We start from the raw sequence: 16936 nt of genomic DNA, 5'->3' as shown, positions 1-16936 counted from the left end.
GGACGAGACCGTTTGAGATGATGTGTAATGCAAGTGATTATGTGGTAGGTGCAGTTCTGGGACAACGCAAGAAAAATCTCTTCCATGTGGTCTACTATGCGAGTAAGACTTTAAATGGTGCCCAATTGAACTACACCACTACTGAGAAGGAGCTTTTGGCTATAGCCTTTGGTTTTGAGAAATTTCGATCTTATCTGCTTGGTACGAAAGTAACAGTATTCACTGATCATGCAGCTATTCGCTATCTGGTTTCTAAGAAGGATTCGAAGCCGAGACTCATTCGTTAAGTGCTTTTACTTCAGGAATTTGAGTTAGAGATCAAAGATAGAAAAAGTACTGAGAATCAAGTAGCTGACCATCTCTCTAGGTTGGAGAATCCCGATTCTACTTCACAAGATAGGACGTTAATCAATGAATCTTTTCCGGATGAGCAGTTGTTTGCAATTCAGAAAGAAGAACCATGGTTTGCAGATATTGTAAACTATCTCGTCAGCAATATAATGCCTCCTAATTTGACATCCGCTCAAAAGAAGAAGTTTCTGCATAAGGTGAAGTGGTATATGTGGGATGAACCATATTTGTTTAGATAGGGAGCTGACCAGATCATCAGGAGATGTATTCCGTTCTGTGAGACGGAGGGGATATTACGAGACTGCCATTCCACGGTTTATGGTGGACACTATGGTGGTGAGAAAACGGCAGCTCGTATTCTGCAAGCAGGTTTTTTCTGGCCTACTTTGTTCAAGGATGCTCATCAGTTTGTTTTAAGGTGTGATCGTTGCCAAAGAGTGGGAAATTTGTCAAGGAAGGATGAAATGCCATTAAATGTGATGCTTGAAGTCGAGGTCTTTGATGTATGGGGAATCGATTTCATGGGGCCTTTTATCTCGTCTTGCAATAATCAGTACATCTTGCTGGCAGTCGATTATGTCTCAAAATGGGTCGAAGTTAAAGCTTTACCGACAAATGATGCAAAGGCAGTGCTAAATTTTCTTCATAAGCAAATTTTCACGAGGTTTGGAACACCTCGGGTAATCATAAGTTATGAAGGATCGCATTTTTACAACCGTAAGTTCACTTCTATGATGCAGCGTTATAATGTGAATCATCGAGTAGCTACTGCCTATCATCCGCAAACAAATGGTCAAGCGGAAGTGTCTAACAGAGAGATAAAGCGCATTCTAGAGAAAGTTGTTTGTCCATCAAGGAAGGATTGGTCTTTAAAGCTCGATGAAGTTGTTTGGGCTTACAGAACCGCATACAAAACTCCACTTGGGATGTCACCGTTTCAGTTGGTGTACGGTAACGGATGTCATCTACCTGCGGAGCTTGAGCATAAGGCCTACTGGGCATTGAAGAAGTTGAACCTGGATTTAGATGCAGCTGGTAAGAAAAGAATGCTTCAGCTTAATGAACTTGATGAATTTCGAATTCAAGCATACGAAAATAACAAAATGTATAAGGAAAAGGTGAAGAGGTGGCACGATAGGAAGCTACATCCAAAGTTATTTGTGCCAGGGCAACAAGTTCTCTTATTCAAATCTCGGCTCCGACTTTTTCCTAGGAAGTTGAAATCAAGGTGGTCTGGACCTTTTGTTGTCAAAACTGTGTTTCCACATGGAGCGGTGGAAATTTTTGAGAATGATCCGGACCAAGCATTCAAGGTTAACGGTCAGCGGTTGAAGCACTACTATGGGGACATGGCAAACCGAGAAGTGGTTAGTGCCATTTTGTTGACTACTTGAGAAGGGTACGAAACGTCAAGCTAATGACGAAAAAGAAGCGCTGCGTGGGAGGCAACCCATGAATTGTTGTTACAGGAACCCTTAGAAGTTAATAACCTATCCAAAAACACAAAAAAATCAGAAAACAGGGGCTGAAAAAAAAAATTTCCAGTGACCCCCTGAGCGCCCGCTCAGCTTTGCTGAGCGACCGCGCAGTAAGTTGAGCGCCCGCTCAGTTTTGCTGAGCGACCGCTCAGGGGTCGAGTACCAGAATTTTTTTTCAGTTCAGAAAAAAAAAAACACAAAAACAGTTTTAGCCCATAAACCCACGATTTGTTCCCACTACCCCATCATGTTACTCCTTAATTCCCAAACCCTAATCTAATCCACACCCTATATATACATACACCTATCCTACATATCTCCCACAAAACTTCCTACACTTAAACCCTCTCACAAACATCAAAAATCAGTTCTTACACACTTTTATTCACGAATCAATGGCACCCAAGAGAGCACGCACTATTGACAGCAGCAGCACAGTTCCTACTGCTGATTCATCGAGGGGTACTGCTGCAAGGCCTCGGTTAACTGACAGAGCTGCGGAGGAGGAGTACACTAGGCTATTGGGGAAGCCGATTCTGAAGGAGAGGGGGTTTTTACCATCGGGGAGGGATGGTGAGTTGCTGCCCATGATTGCAGAGAAGGGGTGGATAGCTTTTTGTGAGTCACCCGAAGCAGTACTGATGAGCGTTGTTCGCGAGTTCTACGCGAACGCCAAGGCCGAAAAGAATGGGTTTTCTGTGGTCCGTGGGCTGACGGTTGATTATCATCCTGCGGCGATTCGCCGTGTGATTGGACAGCGAGAGAGGAAGCCCAAGGAGGAGAACTGGAATGAAAAGACTGCTGAGGATTTTGACTTGGATTTGATTTGTGCGACTCTCTGTCGACCGGGCACAGTTTGGACCTGCAGGACCGGCACTAATGAGTATCGTCACTTTCCGGCGATCGCCATGAACAGGTATGCCCGTGCATGGAATGCATTTATTTGTGCTAATATTTTGCCTTCTTCGTATGTACACGAGGTCACAGTTGAGAGAGCACAGTTGTTGTGGGGAATTCTGAATGAGGAATACTATGTGGACCTTGGTGAGTTTATCTACCAAGGAATTCTGAAGTTTTTGAGTGGAGCAAAGCATATGAACATCCCTTATGTATCTACGGTTACGAAGCTATGCCGAGCAGTGGGAGTGAACTGGCCGGCTCATGAGCAGTTGCAGTTGCCAGCAGCTCTGATTGATTCTGGTACTCTGAATGGGATGCAGGAGTGGACCGGTGGTGAGCCTGAGGAGCATGGGCTGGGTTATCGTCTTCCAGGAGGGCGTCCAGCACGAGGTGCTACTATGGCTAGGCCAGGGCGTGATGAGGCTGGTTCTTCGAGAGCTCAGGAGGGTGCTGGGATGGTTGATGACCAGTATAGGAGGCTTTCACGGCGGATGGATGCCATGTATGAGACGCAGAACAGGTTTGCTCAGGAGCTCACCCTTGCGTTAGGGACTGCTTTTCGAGGCCTTGGAGCTGATATCCAGTGGCCAGTTTTTGGTGAGGACTCTGCATACCCGCCGCCTGATACTCCACCCACTGAGGGTGATGATGATGATGACTCCGAGTAGGTATACCCTGTGTTCCTTTCTACTACTTTCACTGAGGACAGTGAAGATTTTTAGTTTGGGGGTGGTAGTTAAGGAATATTGTGTGTGTGTCATTTAGTTGCATATTCATGATAGTTTAGTTCATTTAGTTGCATAATTTATGCCATATAGTTTTTTATTTTTTGTTTGTTATGAATGTCATGTAGCTCATGCATTTACCATGATCCCTTTTGCAATGATTTATCGACTGAATTGTGATATTGATGCGAGTGTAGTGATAGCATTAAAGTGATATGAAGTTGTGTAGGTTGATATGCATGCTAGAAACAATTGTAAGTTCACTAAGTCTTAGAGAATGCGTAAGGGCTAGATTGTTGTTATGATGTGGATGTTTTCAAGGTCAATCTATTTATTATGCTTAGAATTTGATTATAGGTTCTTAGTGATAAAGGCATGAAAAAGAAAAAAATTTGGAGAAAAAATATGGAAGTTGTTGCTAGTTGTGGCTAGGCGTCAAATGGCTAGTAGCCGGCTCGCATATGGTGCGAGTAGTCTAGGGTTGAGCAAGATGGAGCGAAACGCACTTGCTCAGAAGTAAAAAAAAAAAAATTAATTTTTTCAAGAGTGGGCTCTTTGGTATTCGAGTTATTAAGTTCTTAGGGGACTTTGTGCCTAGTGACCTAAGGCTTTTAGAGTCTGGGATCCGCTAACCTAACGCTCGTTACATGGATACCATTGTATAAGTCTTTTGTGGACCTCACTCATTGCACGGTCAAATGAGCATTCGAGTTGTAAATAAAAAGCACAATTCCGTAGTAAGCTCCAGAGTTCTTGTAGTGTTGTATATCACTTTGTGACTAGAATTTTTTATTCTTTGTATAATCGTAGGATTGCCTTGAGGATAGTCTAGTCATAGTAATTGGTCTAGTTCCGAAGCATATCTCTTAAGCAATTGCACACACCACGTTTCTGGCTGTATGTCCGGTTGCATGAGTTTATTGATCTTTAGTTGTCTAACTGCATTCGTTGAGATGTGACAATTTGGTTGGTTAATTGTAGTAAGGGGGATCGCTGCATTTTCATATAGATTGCATTCATGCATGTTTTTATTTGTTTTTGAGTCTGTGACGCTTGAGGACAAGCATCGATTTAAGTTTGGGGGTGTGATAAGTGGCATTTTATACCACTTAGAGCGTCTTAAAATGACTTAAATTGGTGTCTTGAAATCAAGTATTTTGTATATTTGATGTGTTTTTCTAGTGTTTATGCATTTCAGGGTTTTAGTTGCATTTCCGGGGAGGAATCATCAAGAATAAGCCTTGGCATGTGTTCACCATTGCGAGAGGAAAGAAACGGGCAGATTACGGCGAAGAAACAGAGCAAAATCAGAATTTTTCCAGTAGAGGTCTGAGCGCCCGCTCAGCATTGCTGAGCGGCCGCGCAGCAAGCTGAGCGCCCGCTCAGCTATGCTGAGCGGCCGCGCAGGGTCGGGAAAAAAGACAGTTTATTTTAGGACTTCTACTTCTGTTTGGTTTCCACTTCTATGTAATCTGAGTTTTATGGGACTATTATTTAAGTAGATTTGAGACGTTTTCACAAGTGTGGATTGAAGAAGATTGTGTTTTTACGCAAGGAGCAAAGGAGATAAGGAAGAAGACCGATTTAGCACACCGCAACGAAGAGGAAGCATATATTCTTGTGATTCTTGTTTCGTTGTAACGTTGGATGCTAGTTTTCTTGCTTTGAACTTATTTACTCTTGTGACGTACTCTGTTTTAATATAATTAGTTTAGTTATTATTTTCTTGTGTTTGTTTATCATGATTTCATATGAACCCATGATGACGATAAGTGCTATTATGGGCTAATCGTGATCATGGGGTTGCAACGGATTTATTATAGAATTCTTTAGTTAATTGATTAATACTTTAGTGTGTGATGATTGCATGATATCTAGTATTGGTTGTGCGTATTCGTCTTATGTGCGTCGCGAACATATAAGATAAGGTGTTAATCTCTTGTGAAGCGACGGTGGATCTTGAGATTTAGAACTTGCCATGCTAGCATAGGTTCATGTACGTTGTGCATGATTAGTGGGTAACTCTAACAGTTTTATTTGCCCTATGTAATCAAAAGGAATAACTTGTGCTTAAATTGTTGTGTTGTCAATTTCTGTAGACATATGGGAACTCAACATAATTGATGACTATTCAACTTCTATCTTAATTGTGGATGCTTGGTAGAATGGTATTAGTACAATGAAAGTTGGCTTTTATCAGTTTCGAATTATTCGATTAATATCATCACTGTCTCATGCTAAAGGTAATGACAATGGCTATAGAAGGAAGTAATAATGAAGTTGTGATCTCATGAGTGTTTTATTATTGATAAATTGAAGTGTTAGTTAAGTGATTAATTAAGTAGTTAATTATAGTTAATATTTAATCAACAATTTTAAGTGTTAGTGTCTTAACATTGAGAAGTAATCATACATTGGTGAGTGAGTTTAATTAGACAATAATTTAGTCTGAGTCTCTGAGGGAACGAACTAGAAAGTATTCTATATTACTTGCGAACGCGTATACTTGCGTGAATATTAGTGCATGTTTTCGCCCTAACAAGTTTTTGGCACCGCTGCCGGGGACTCGGCGTATTTGTTTAGTTTATGTACTTACCATCATTGGTCATTAGGACTCAGTGATTAGGACATAGTAGTTACTTATTTTTTCCGGTTGTGTTTCAGGTACTTTAGCAAGCGTTTATGCAAACTCGTTCTCGTGCTCGCAAGAGGACTTTAGATACAGCTGAGGAGACAGACGAAGTTCTTGATATTCCGGAGAAGTTAGATTTTGAGGATTCGGATTCAGGAACTGAGCAGAAAGAACCAGTAAATATGGGAGATCGTATTGTTCAAGCTGATCCAGCTCTTATGGATTCTTCTCGGCCTAAAATTGATGACATTCAGTCAAGCATCCTTCATCTGGCTATTCAAGCTAACACCTTTGAAATCAAGCCGGACACTATTCAGATGGTGCAGAATTCTGTTTCTTTTGGAGGAGCGGCAACTGAAGACCCCAACATGCACATAAGGAATTTTGTCGAGATCTGCAGCACTTTTAAGTATAATGGCGTGACTGATGAGGCTATCAAGTTGAGGCTTTTCCTATTCTCACTGAGGGATAAGGCTAAAGACTGGTTACATTCTGAACCAGCTGGGTCCATCACTACATGGCAAGATCTTGCGCAAAAGTTTCTGGTGAAGTTTTATCCGATGGAAAAGACTGCTGCTATGAGGAGTGCTCTTACTCAGTTTGCGCAGCAACCTACAGAATCTATGTGCGAGGCTTGGGAACGCTACAAGAAAATGTTGAGAAAATGTCCACATCATGGAATGCCGGATTGGATGGTGATCACTGGTTTCTATAATGGTTTGGGGGCCCAATCTCGGCCCATGCTCGATGCAGCAGCTGGAGGCGCCTTATGGGCTAAAAGCTATACTGAGGCGTATAATCTTATAGAGACGATGGCTGCAAATGAGCATCAAAACCCAACTCAGAGGATGACGTCAGGCAAGGTAGCAGGTATTCTGGAAGTTGATGCAGCCACCGCTATTGCAGCCCAGCTCCAAGCGCTATCAATGAAGGTTGATTCTCTGGCTACGTATGGAGTTAATCAAATAGCTATGGTTTGTGAGCTTTGTGCAGGTTCTCATGCTACGGATCAGTGTTCTCTTGTCAACGAATCTGTTCAGTATGTGAATAATTATCAGCGACAACAGCAGCCTGTGCCAGCGACCTATCATCCTAACAACAGAAATCATCCAAATTTCAGCTGGGGGAATAATCAGAATGCTATTCAGCCACCATATCAGCAAGGAGTGAGTAAACAGTTTAACCCACCTGAATTCCAGCAACCACAGCAGTATACTACAAGGCAATCATATCCTCAACAGGGAAGTACAGCTGCACCTACTAGTGCTGATTTTGAGGAACTTAAGCTGTTGTGCAAGAGTCAGGCGGTTTCTATCAAGACCTTGGAAAATCAAATCAGTCAATTAGCCAATGCAGTGCTCAATCGTCAACCTGGCACTCTTCCCAGTGACACGGAAGTACAAGGCGGGAAGGAAGCTAAAGAGCAAGTCAAGGCTATTACCTTAAGGTCTGGAAAAGCAGCTGATTCTGAAAAGGCAAAAGAAGTAGAAGCTGAAATTAGAGATGAAGAATCTACGCAAAAGGAGAAAGCGGCGGAACCAAGGAAGACTACTGTTGAACACACTCTGCCTGAGGCTAATACAGGGGAGTAAAAGCTCTATCCTCCACCACCTTTTCCTAAGAGATTGCAGCAACAAAAGCTGGATAGACAGTTCGGGAAGTTTCTGGAGGTGTTCAAGAAACTTCACATCAATATACCTTTCGCTGAGGCTCTTGAACAGATGCCTAGTTATGCGAAGTTTATGAAGACTATTCTTACAAGGAAGGTGAAACTGGATGACCTTGAAACCTTTGCTCTCACGGAAGAATGCAGCGCTGTTCTGCAGCAAAAGTTACCACCAAAACTGAAAGATCCAGGAAGCTTCACCATTCCTTGCACCATTGGCAATCTGACTTTTGACAAATGCCTTTGTGATTTGGGAGCAAGCATTAATCTAATGCCGTTGTCGATCTTTAAAAAGCTGGATCTGCCTGATCCAAAACCCACATACATGTCGCTACAATTGGCTGACCGTTCCATCACTTACCCAAGGGGCATAGTTGAGGATGTGCTCGTCAAGATGGATAAGCTCTTCTTTCCAGCAGATTTTGTTATTCTGGATTTTGAGGAAGATAAGAAGATTCCCATAATCTTGGGAAGGCCTTTCTTGGCTACTGGCCGTACCTTGATAGATGTGCAAAAAGGTGAACTTACTATGCGGGTCCAAGATCAGGATGTGACCTTCAACGTATTCAAGGTAATGAAATTCCCTACAGAAGATGAGGAGTGCTTAAAATTGGATGTGATTGATTCTGCGGTTACTTCGGAACTCGATCACATGCTAATGTCTGATGTATTGGAAAAGGCCTTAGTGGGGGATTTTGACAGTGATGATGAAGAGAGCAACGAGCAATTACAATATCTGAACGCTTCTCCCTGGAAGCGAAAGCTGGACATACCATTTGAATCTCTTGGTACTTCTGACCTCAAGAACGCTGAAGGGAAGCTCAAACCATCAATAGAGGAAGCACCTACCTTGGAGCTTAAGCCATTACCTGAGCACTTGAGGTATGCTTTTTTAGGTGATTCATCTACGTTACCTGTTATTATTTCATCTGACCTTTCAGGTAGTGAAGAAGACAAACTCCTAAGGATTTTGAGAGAATTCAAATCGGCTATAGGATGGACCATAGCAGACATCAAGGGGATAAGTCCTTCATATTGTATGCATAAAATTCTGCTAGAGGAAGGTAGTAAGCCAACTGTGGAACAACAGCGAAGACTGAATCCCATCATGAAGGAGGTGGTGAAGAAAGAAATTCTGAAATGGCTAGATGCAGGCATCATTTATCCTATTTCTGACAGCTCGTGGGTGAGCCCCGTACAATGTGTACCTAAGAAGGGAGGTATCACTGTGGTCGCAAATGAAAAGAATGAGCTCATCCCCACTCGAACAGTTACAGGATGGAGAGTATGCATGGATTATATAAAATTGAACAAAGCCACAAGGAAGGATCACTTCCCTCTTCCATTTATTGATCAGATGCTTGACAGATTGGCGGGTCATGAGTATTTTTGTCTTCTGGATGGTTATTCCGGGTATAATCAGATTTGTATTACACCAGAGGATCAGGAAAAGACTACCTTCACTTGTCCATTTGGCACGTTTGCTTTTCGCAGAGTTTCGTTTGGGTTATGTGGCGCCCCGGCCACCTTTCAGAGATGTATGATGGCTATATTCTCTGACATGATTGGAAATAACGTCGAAGTATTCATGGATGACTTCTCCGTCTTTGGACACTCATATGATGAATGTTTGAATAATCTGCGCGCCGTACTCAAAAGATGCGTGGAAACTAATTTGGTGCTCAATTAGGAGAAATGTCATTTTATGGTGCGTGAAGGCATTATCCTTGGGCATAAGGTCTCTAGCAAGGGTCTGGAGGTGGACAAGGCCAAGGTGGGAGTCATTGAAAATCTTCCCCCACCTAATTCTGTGAAAGGAATCCGTAGTTTTCTTGGTCATGCGGGTTTTTATCGGCGATTCATCAAGGACTTTTCAAAGATATCTAAGCCGTTGTGCAACTTGCTTGAGAAAGATGTGCCTTTCAAATTTGATGATGAATGTTGGGCAGCATTCGAGACTTTCAAGAAGAGTTTGATCACTGCACCAGTTATTACAGCACCAGATTGGACAGAACCGTTTGAGATGATGTGTGATGCAAATGATTATGCGGTAGGTGCAGTTCTGGGACAGCGCAAGAAAAATCTCTTCCATGTGGTCTACTATGCGAGTAAGACTTTAAATGGTGCCCAATTGAACTACACCACTACTGAGAAGGAGCTTTTGGCTATAGCCTTTGGTTTTGAGAAATTTCGATCTTATCTGCTTGGTACGAAAGTAACAGTATTCACTGATCATGCAGCTATTCGCTATCTGGTTTCTAAGAAGGATTCGAAGCCGAGACTCATTCGTTAAGTGCTTTTACTTCAGGAATTTGAGTTAGAGATCAAAGATAGAAAAAGTACTGAGAATCAAGTAGCTGACCATCTCTCTAGGTTGGAGAATCCCGATTCTACTTCACAAGATAGGACGTTAATCAATGAATCTTTTCCGGATGAGCAGTTGTTTGCAATTCAGAAGGAAGAACCATGGTGTGCAGATATTGTAAACTATCTCGTCAGCAATATAATGCCTCCTAATTTGACATCCGCTCAAAAGAAGAAGTTTCTGTATAAGGTGAAGTGGTATATGTGGGATGAACCATATTTGTTTAGATAGGGAGCTGACCAGATCATCAGGAGATGTATTCCGTTCTGTGAGACGGAGGGGATATTACGAGACTGCCATTCCACGGTTTATGGTGGACACTATGGTGGTGAGAAAATGGCAGCTCGTATTCTGCAAGCAGGATTTTTCTGGCCTACTTTGTTCAAGGATGGTCATCAGTTTGTTTTAAGGTGTGATCGTTGCCAAAGAGTGGGAAATTTGTCAAGGAAGGATGAAATGCCATTAAATGTGATGCTTGAAGTCGAGGTCTTTGATGTATGGGGAATCGATTTCATGGGGCCTTTTATCTCGTCTTGCAATAATCAGTACATCTTGCTGGCAGTCGATTATGTCTCAAAATGGGTCGAAGTTAAAGCTTTACCGACAAATGATGCAAAGGCAGTGCTAAATTTTCTTCATAAGCATATTTTCACGAGGTTTGGAACACCTCGGGTAATCATAAGTTATGAAGGATCGCATTTTTGCAACCGTAAGTTCACTTCTATGATGCAGCGTTATAATGTGAATCATCGAGTAGCTACTGCCTATCATCCGCAAACAAATGGTCAAGCGGAAGTGTCTAACAGAGAGATAAAGCACATTCTAGAGAAAGTTGTTTGTCCATCAAGGAAGGATTGGTCTTTAAAGCTCGATGAAGCTGTTTGGGCTTACAGAACAGCATACAAAACTCCACTTGGGATGTCACCGTTTCAGTTGGTGTACGGTAAGGGATGTCATCTACCTGCGGAGCTTGAGCATAAGGCCTACTAGGCATTGAAGAAGTTGAACCTGGATTTAGATGCAGCTGGTAAGAAAAGAATGCTTCAGCTTAATGAACTTGATGAATTTCGACTTCAAGCGTACGAAAATAACAAAATGTATAAGGAAAAGGTGAAGAGGTGGCACGATAGGAAGCTACATCCAAAGTTATTTGTGCCAGGGCAACAAGTTCTCTTATTCAAATCTCGGCTCCGACTTTTTCCTGGGAAGTTGAAATCAAGGTGGTCTGGACCTTTTATTGTCAAAACTGTGTTTCCACATGGAGCGGTGGAAATTTTTGAGAATGATCCGGACCAAGCATTCAAGGTTAACGGTCAGCGGTTGAAGCACTACTATGGGGACATGGCAAACCGAGAAGTGGTTAGTGCCATTTTGTGGACTACTTGAGAAGGGTACGAAACGTCAAGCTAATGACGAAAAAGAAGTGCTGCGTGGGAGGCAACCCATGAATTGTTGTTACAGGAACCCTTAGAAGTTAATAACCTATCCAAAAACACAAAAAATCAGAAAACAGGGGCTGAAAAAAAAAATTTCCAGTGACCCCCTGAGCGCCCGCTCAGCTTTGCTGAGCGACCGCTCAGGGGTTGAGTACCAGAATTTTTTTTCAGTTCAGAAAAAAAAAAACACAAAAACAGTTTTAGCCCATAAACCCACGATTTGTTCCCACTACCCCATCATTTTACTCCTTAATTCCCAAACCCTAATCTAATCCACACCCTATATATACATACACCTATCCTACATATCTCCCACAAAACTTCCTACACTTAAACCCTCTCACAAACATCAAAAATCAGTTCTTACACACTTTTATTCACGAATCAATGGCACCCAAGAGAGCACGCACTATTGACAGCAGCAGCACAGTTCCTACTGCTGATTCATCGAGGGGTACTGCTACAAGGCCTCGGTTAACTGACAGAGCTGCGGAGGATGAGTACACTAGGCTATTGGGGAAGCCGATTCTAAAGGAGAGGGGGGTTTTACCATCGGGGAGGGATGGTGAGTTGCTGCCCATGATTGCAGAGAAGGGGTGGATAGCTTTTTGTGAGTCACCCGAAGCAGTACTGATGAGCGTTGTTCGCGAGTTCTACGCGAACGCGAAGGCCGAAAAGAATGGGTTTTCTGTGGTCCGTGGGCTGACGGTTGATTATCATCCTGCGGCGATTCGCCGTGTGATTGGACAGCGAGAGAGGAAGCCCAAGGAGGAGAACTGGAATGAAAAGACTGCTGAGGATTTTGACTTGGATTTGATTTGTGCGACTCTCTGTCGACCGGGCACAGTTTGGACCTGCAGGACCGGCACTAATGAGTATCGTCACTTTCCGGCGATCGCCATGAACAGGTATGCCCGTGCATGGAATGCATTTATTTGTGCTAATATTTTGCCTTCTTCGTATGTACACGAGGTCACAGTTGAGAGAGCACAATTGTTGTGGGGAATTCTGAATGAGGAATACTATGTGGACCTTGGTGAGTTTATCTACCAAGGAATTCTGAAGTTTTTGAGTGGAGCAAAGCATATGAACATCCCTTATGCATTTACGGTTACGAAGCTATGCCGAGCAGTGGGAGTGAAGTGGCCGGCTCATGAGCAGTTGCAGTTGCCAGCAGCTCCGATTGATTCTGGCACTCTGAATGGGATGCAGGAGTGGACCGGTGGTGAGCCTGAGGAGCATGGGCTGGGTTATCGTCTTCCAGGAGGGCGTCCAGCACGAGGTGCTACTATGGCTAGGCCAGGGCGTGATGAGGCTGGTTCTTCGAGAGCTCAGGAGGGTGCTGGGATGGTTGATGCCCAGTATAGGAGGCTTTCACGGCGGATGGATGCCATGTATGAGACGCAGAACAGGTTTGCTCAGGAGCTCACCCTTGCGTTAGGGACTGCTTTTCGAGGCCTTGGAGCTGATATCCAGTGGCCAGTTTTTGGTGAGGACTCTGCATACCCGCCGCCTGATACTCCACCCACTGAGGGTGATGATGATGATGACTCCGAGTAGGTATACCCTGTGTTCCTTTCTACTACTTTCACTGAGGACAGTGAAGATTTTTAGTTTGGGGGTGGTAGTTAAGGAATATTGTGTGTGTGTCATTTAGTTGCATATTCATGATAGTTTAGTTCATTTAGTTGCATAATTTATGCCATATAGTTTTTTATTTTTTGTTTGTTATGAATGTCATGTAGCTCATGCATTTACCATGATCCCTTTTGCAATGATTTATCGACTGAATTGTGATATTGATGTGAGTGTAGTGATAGCATTAAAGTGATATGAAGTTGTGTAGGTTGATATGCATGCTAGAAACAATTGTAAGTTCACTAAGTCTTAGAGAATGCGTAAGGGCTAGATTGTTGTTATGATGTGGTTGTTTTCAAGGTCAATCTATTTATTATGCTTAGAATTTGATTATAGGTTCTTAGTGATAAAGGCATGAAAAAGAAAAAAAATTTGGAGAAAAAATATGGAAGTTGTTGCTAGTTGTGGCTAGGCGTCAAATGGCTAGTAGCCGGCTCGCATATGGTGCGAGTAGTCTAGGGTTGAGCAAGATGGAGCGAAACGCACGTGCTCAGAAGTAAAAAAAAAAAATTAATTTTTTCAAGAGTGGGCTCTTTGGTATTCGAGTTATTAAGTTCTTAGGGGACTTTGTGCCTAGTGACCTAAGGCTTTTAGAGTCTGGGATCCGCTAACCTAACGCTCGTTACATGGATACCATTGTATAAGTCTTTTGTGGACCTCACTCATTGCACGGTCAAATGAGCATTCGAGTTGTAAATAAAAAGCACAATTCCGTAGTAAGCTCCAGAGTTCATGTAGTGTTGTATATCACTTTGTGCCTAGAATTTTTTATTCTTTGTATAATCGTAGGATTGCCTTGAGGATAGTCTAGTCATAGTAATTGGTCTAGTTCCGAAGCATATCTCTTAAGCAATTGCACACACCACGTTTCTGGCTGTATGTCCGGTTGCATGAGTTTATTGATCTTTAGTTGTCTAACTGCATTCGTTGAGATGTGACAATTTGGTTGGTTAATTGTAGTAAGGGGGATCGCTGCATTTTCATATAGATTGCATTCATGCATGTTTTTATTTGTTTTTGAGTCTGTGACGCTTGAGGACAAGCATCGATTTAAGTTTGGGGGTGTGATAAGTGGCATTTTATACCACTTAGAGCGTCTTAAAATGGCTTAAATTGGTGTCTTGAAATCAAGTATTTTGTATATTTGATGCGTTTTTCTAGTGTTTATGCATTTCAGGGTTATAGTTGTATTTCCGGGGAGGAATCATCAAGAATAAGCCTTGGCATGTGTTCACCATTGCGAGAGGAAAGAAACGGGCAGATTACGGCGAAGAAACGGAGCAAAATCAGAATTTTTCCAGTAGAGGTCTGAGCGCCCGCTCAGCATTGCTGAGCGGCCGCGCAGCAAGCTGAGCGCCCGCTCAGCTATGCTGAGCGGCCGCGCAGGGTCGGGAAAAAAGACAGTTTATTTTAGGACTTCTACTTCTGTTTGGTTTCCACTTCTATGTAATCTGAGTTTTATGGGACTATTATTTAAGTAGATTTGAGACGTTTTCACAAGTGTGGATTGAAGAAGATTGTGTTTTTACGCAAGGAGCAAAGGAGATAAGGAAGAAGACCGATTTAGCACACCGCAACGAAGAGGAAGCATATATTCTTGTGATTCTTGTTTCGTTGTAACGTTGGATGCTAGTTTTCTTGCTTTGAACTTATTTACTCTTGTGACGTACTCTGTTTTAATATAATTAGTTTAGTTATTATTTTCTTGTGTTTGTTTATCATGATTTCATATGAACCCATGATGACGATAAGTGCTATTATGGGCTAATCGTGATCATGGGGTTGCAACGGATTTATTATGGAATTCTTTAGTTAATTGTTTAATACTTTAGTGTGTGATGATTGCATGATATCTAGTATTGGTTGTGCGTATTCGTCTTATGTGCGTCGCGAACATATAAGATAGGGTGTTAATCTCTTGTGAAGCGACGGTGGATCTTGAGATTTAGAACTTGCCATGCTAGCATAGGTTCATGTACGTTGTGCATGATTAGTGGGTAACTCTAACAGTTTTATTTGCCCTATGTAATCAAAAGGAATAACTTGTGCTTAAATTGTTGTGTTGTCAATTTCTGTAGACATATGGGAACTCAACATAATTGATGACTATTCAACTTCTATCTTAATTGTGGATGCTTGGTAGAATGGTATTAGTACAATGAAAGTTGGCTTTTATCAGTTTCGTGTTATTCGATTAATATCATCACTGTCTCATGCTAAAGGTAATGACAATGGCTATAGAAGGAAGTAATAATGAAGTTGTGATCTCATGAGTGTTTTATTATTGATAAATTGAAGTGTTAGTTAAGTGATTAATTAATTAGTTAATTATAGTTAATATTTAATCAACAATTTTAAGTGTTAGTGTCTTAACATTGAGAAGTAATCATACATTGGTGAGTGAGTTTAATTAGACAATAATTTAGTCTGAGTCTCTGAGGGAACGAACTAGAAAGTATTATATATTACTTGCGAACGCGTATACTTGCGTGAATATTAGTGCATGTTTTCGCCCTAACAAGTTTTTGGCGCCGCTGCCGGGGACTCGGCGTATTTGTTTAGTTTATGTACTTACCATCATTGGTCATTAGGACTCAGTGATTAGGACGTAGTAGTTACTTATTTTTTCCGGTTGTGTTTCAGGTACTTTAGCAAGCGTTTATGCAAACTCGTTCTCGTGCTCGCAAGAGGACTTTAGATACAGCTGAGGAGACAGACGAAGTTCTTGATATTCCGGAGAAGTTAGATTTTGAGGATTCGGATTCAGGAACTGAGGAGAAAGAACCAGTAAATATGGGAGATCGTATTGTTCAAGCTGATCCAGCTCTTATGGATTTTTCTCGGCCTAAAATTGATGACATTCAGTCAAGCATCCTTCATCCGGCTATTCAAGCTAACACCTTTGAAATCAAGCCGGGCACTATTCAGATGGTGCAGAATTCTGTTTCTTTTGGAGGAGCGGCAACTGAAGACCCCAACATGCACATAAGGAATTTTGTCGAGATCTGCAGCACTTTTAAGTATAATGGCGTGACTAATGAGGCTATCAAGTTGAGGCTTTTCCTATTCTCACTGAGGGATAAGGCTAAAGACTGGTTACATTCTGAACCAGCTGGGTCCATCACTACGTGGCAAGATCTTGCGCAAAAGTTTCTGGTGAAGTTTTATCCGATGGAAAAGACTGCTGCTATGAGGAGTGCTCTTACTCAGTTTGCGCAGCAACCTACAGAATCTATGTGCGAGGCTTGGGAACGCTACAAGAAAATGTTGAGAAAATGTCCACATCATGGAATGCCGGATTGGATGGTGATCACTGGTTTCTATAATGGTTTGGGGGCCCAATCTCGGCCCATGCTCGATGCAGCAGCTGGAGGCGCCTTATGGGCTAAAAGCTATACTGAGGCGTATAATCTTATAGAGACGATGGCTGCAAATGAGCATCAAAACCCAACTCAGAGGATGACGTCAGGCAAGGTAGCAGGTATTCTGGAAGTTGATGCAGCCACCGCTATTGCAGCCCAGCTCCAAGCGCTATCAATGAAGGTTGATTCTCTGGCTACGTATGGAGTTAATCAAATAGCTATGGTTTGTGAGCTTTGTGCAGGTTCTCATGCTACGGATCAGTGTTCTCTTGTCAACGAATCTGTTCAGTATGTGAATAATTATCAGCGACAACAGCAGCCTGTGCCAGCGACCTATCATCCTAACAACAGAAATCATCCAAATTTCAGCTGGGGGAATAATC

General features: G+C 42.3%; 2 non-coding genes across 2 annotated transcripts; both read right to left on the bottom strand.

Moving 5' to 3' along the window:
- Positions 1 to 6661: 6661 nt before the first annotated feature.
- Positions 6662 to 6768, bottom strand: LOC141675863 (small nucleolar RNA R71). The gene has a single exon (XR_012556492.1). It is a non-coding gene; the product is annotated as a small nucleolar RNA R71 (small nucleolar RNA).
- A 9609-nt stretch (positions 6769 to 16377) lies between these two features.
- Positions 16378 to 16484, bottom strand: LOC141675862 (small nucleolar RNA R71). Its single transcript, XR_012556491.1, has one exon. It is a non-coding gene; the product is annotated as a small nucleolar RNA R71 (small nucleolar RNA).
- Positions 16485 to 16936: the final 452 nt, after the last annotated feature.

Source organism: Apium graveolens, chromosome 7 (genome assembly GCF_009905375.1).
Source record: "Apium graveolens cultivar Ventura chromosome 7, ASM990537v1, whole genome shotgun sequence".
Taxonomy (NCBI): Eukaryota; Viridiplantae; Streptophyta; class Magnoliopsida; order Apiales; family Apiaceae; genus Apium; species Apium graveolens.
The sequence above is the reverse complement of the archived record's forward strand: the minus strand, read 5'-3'. Positions and strand labels throughout refer to the sequence as shown.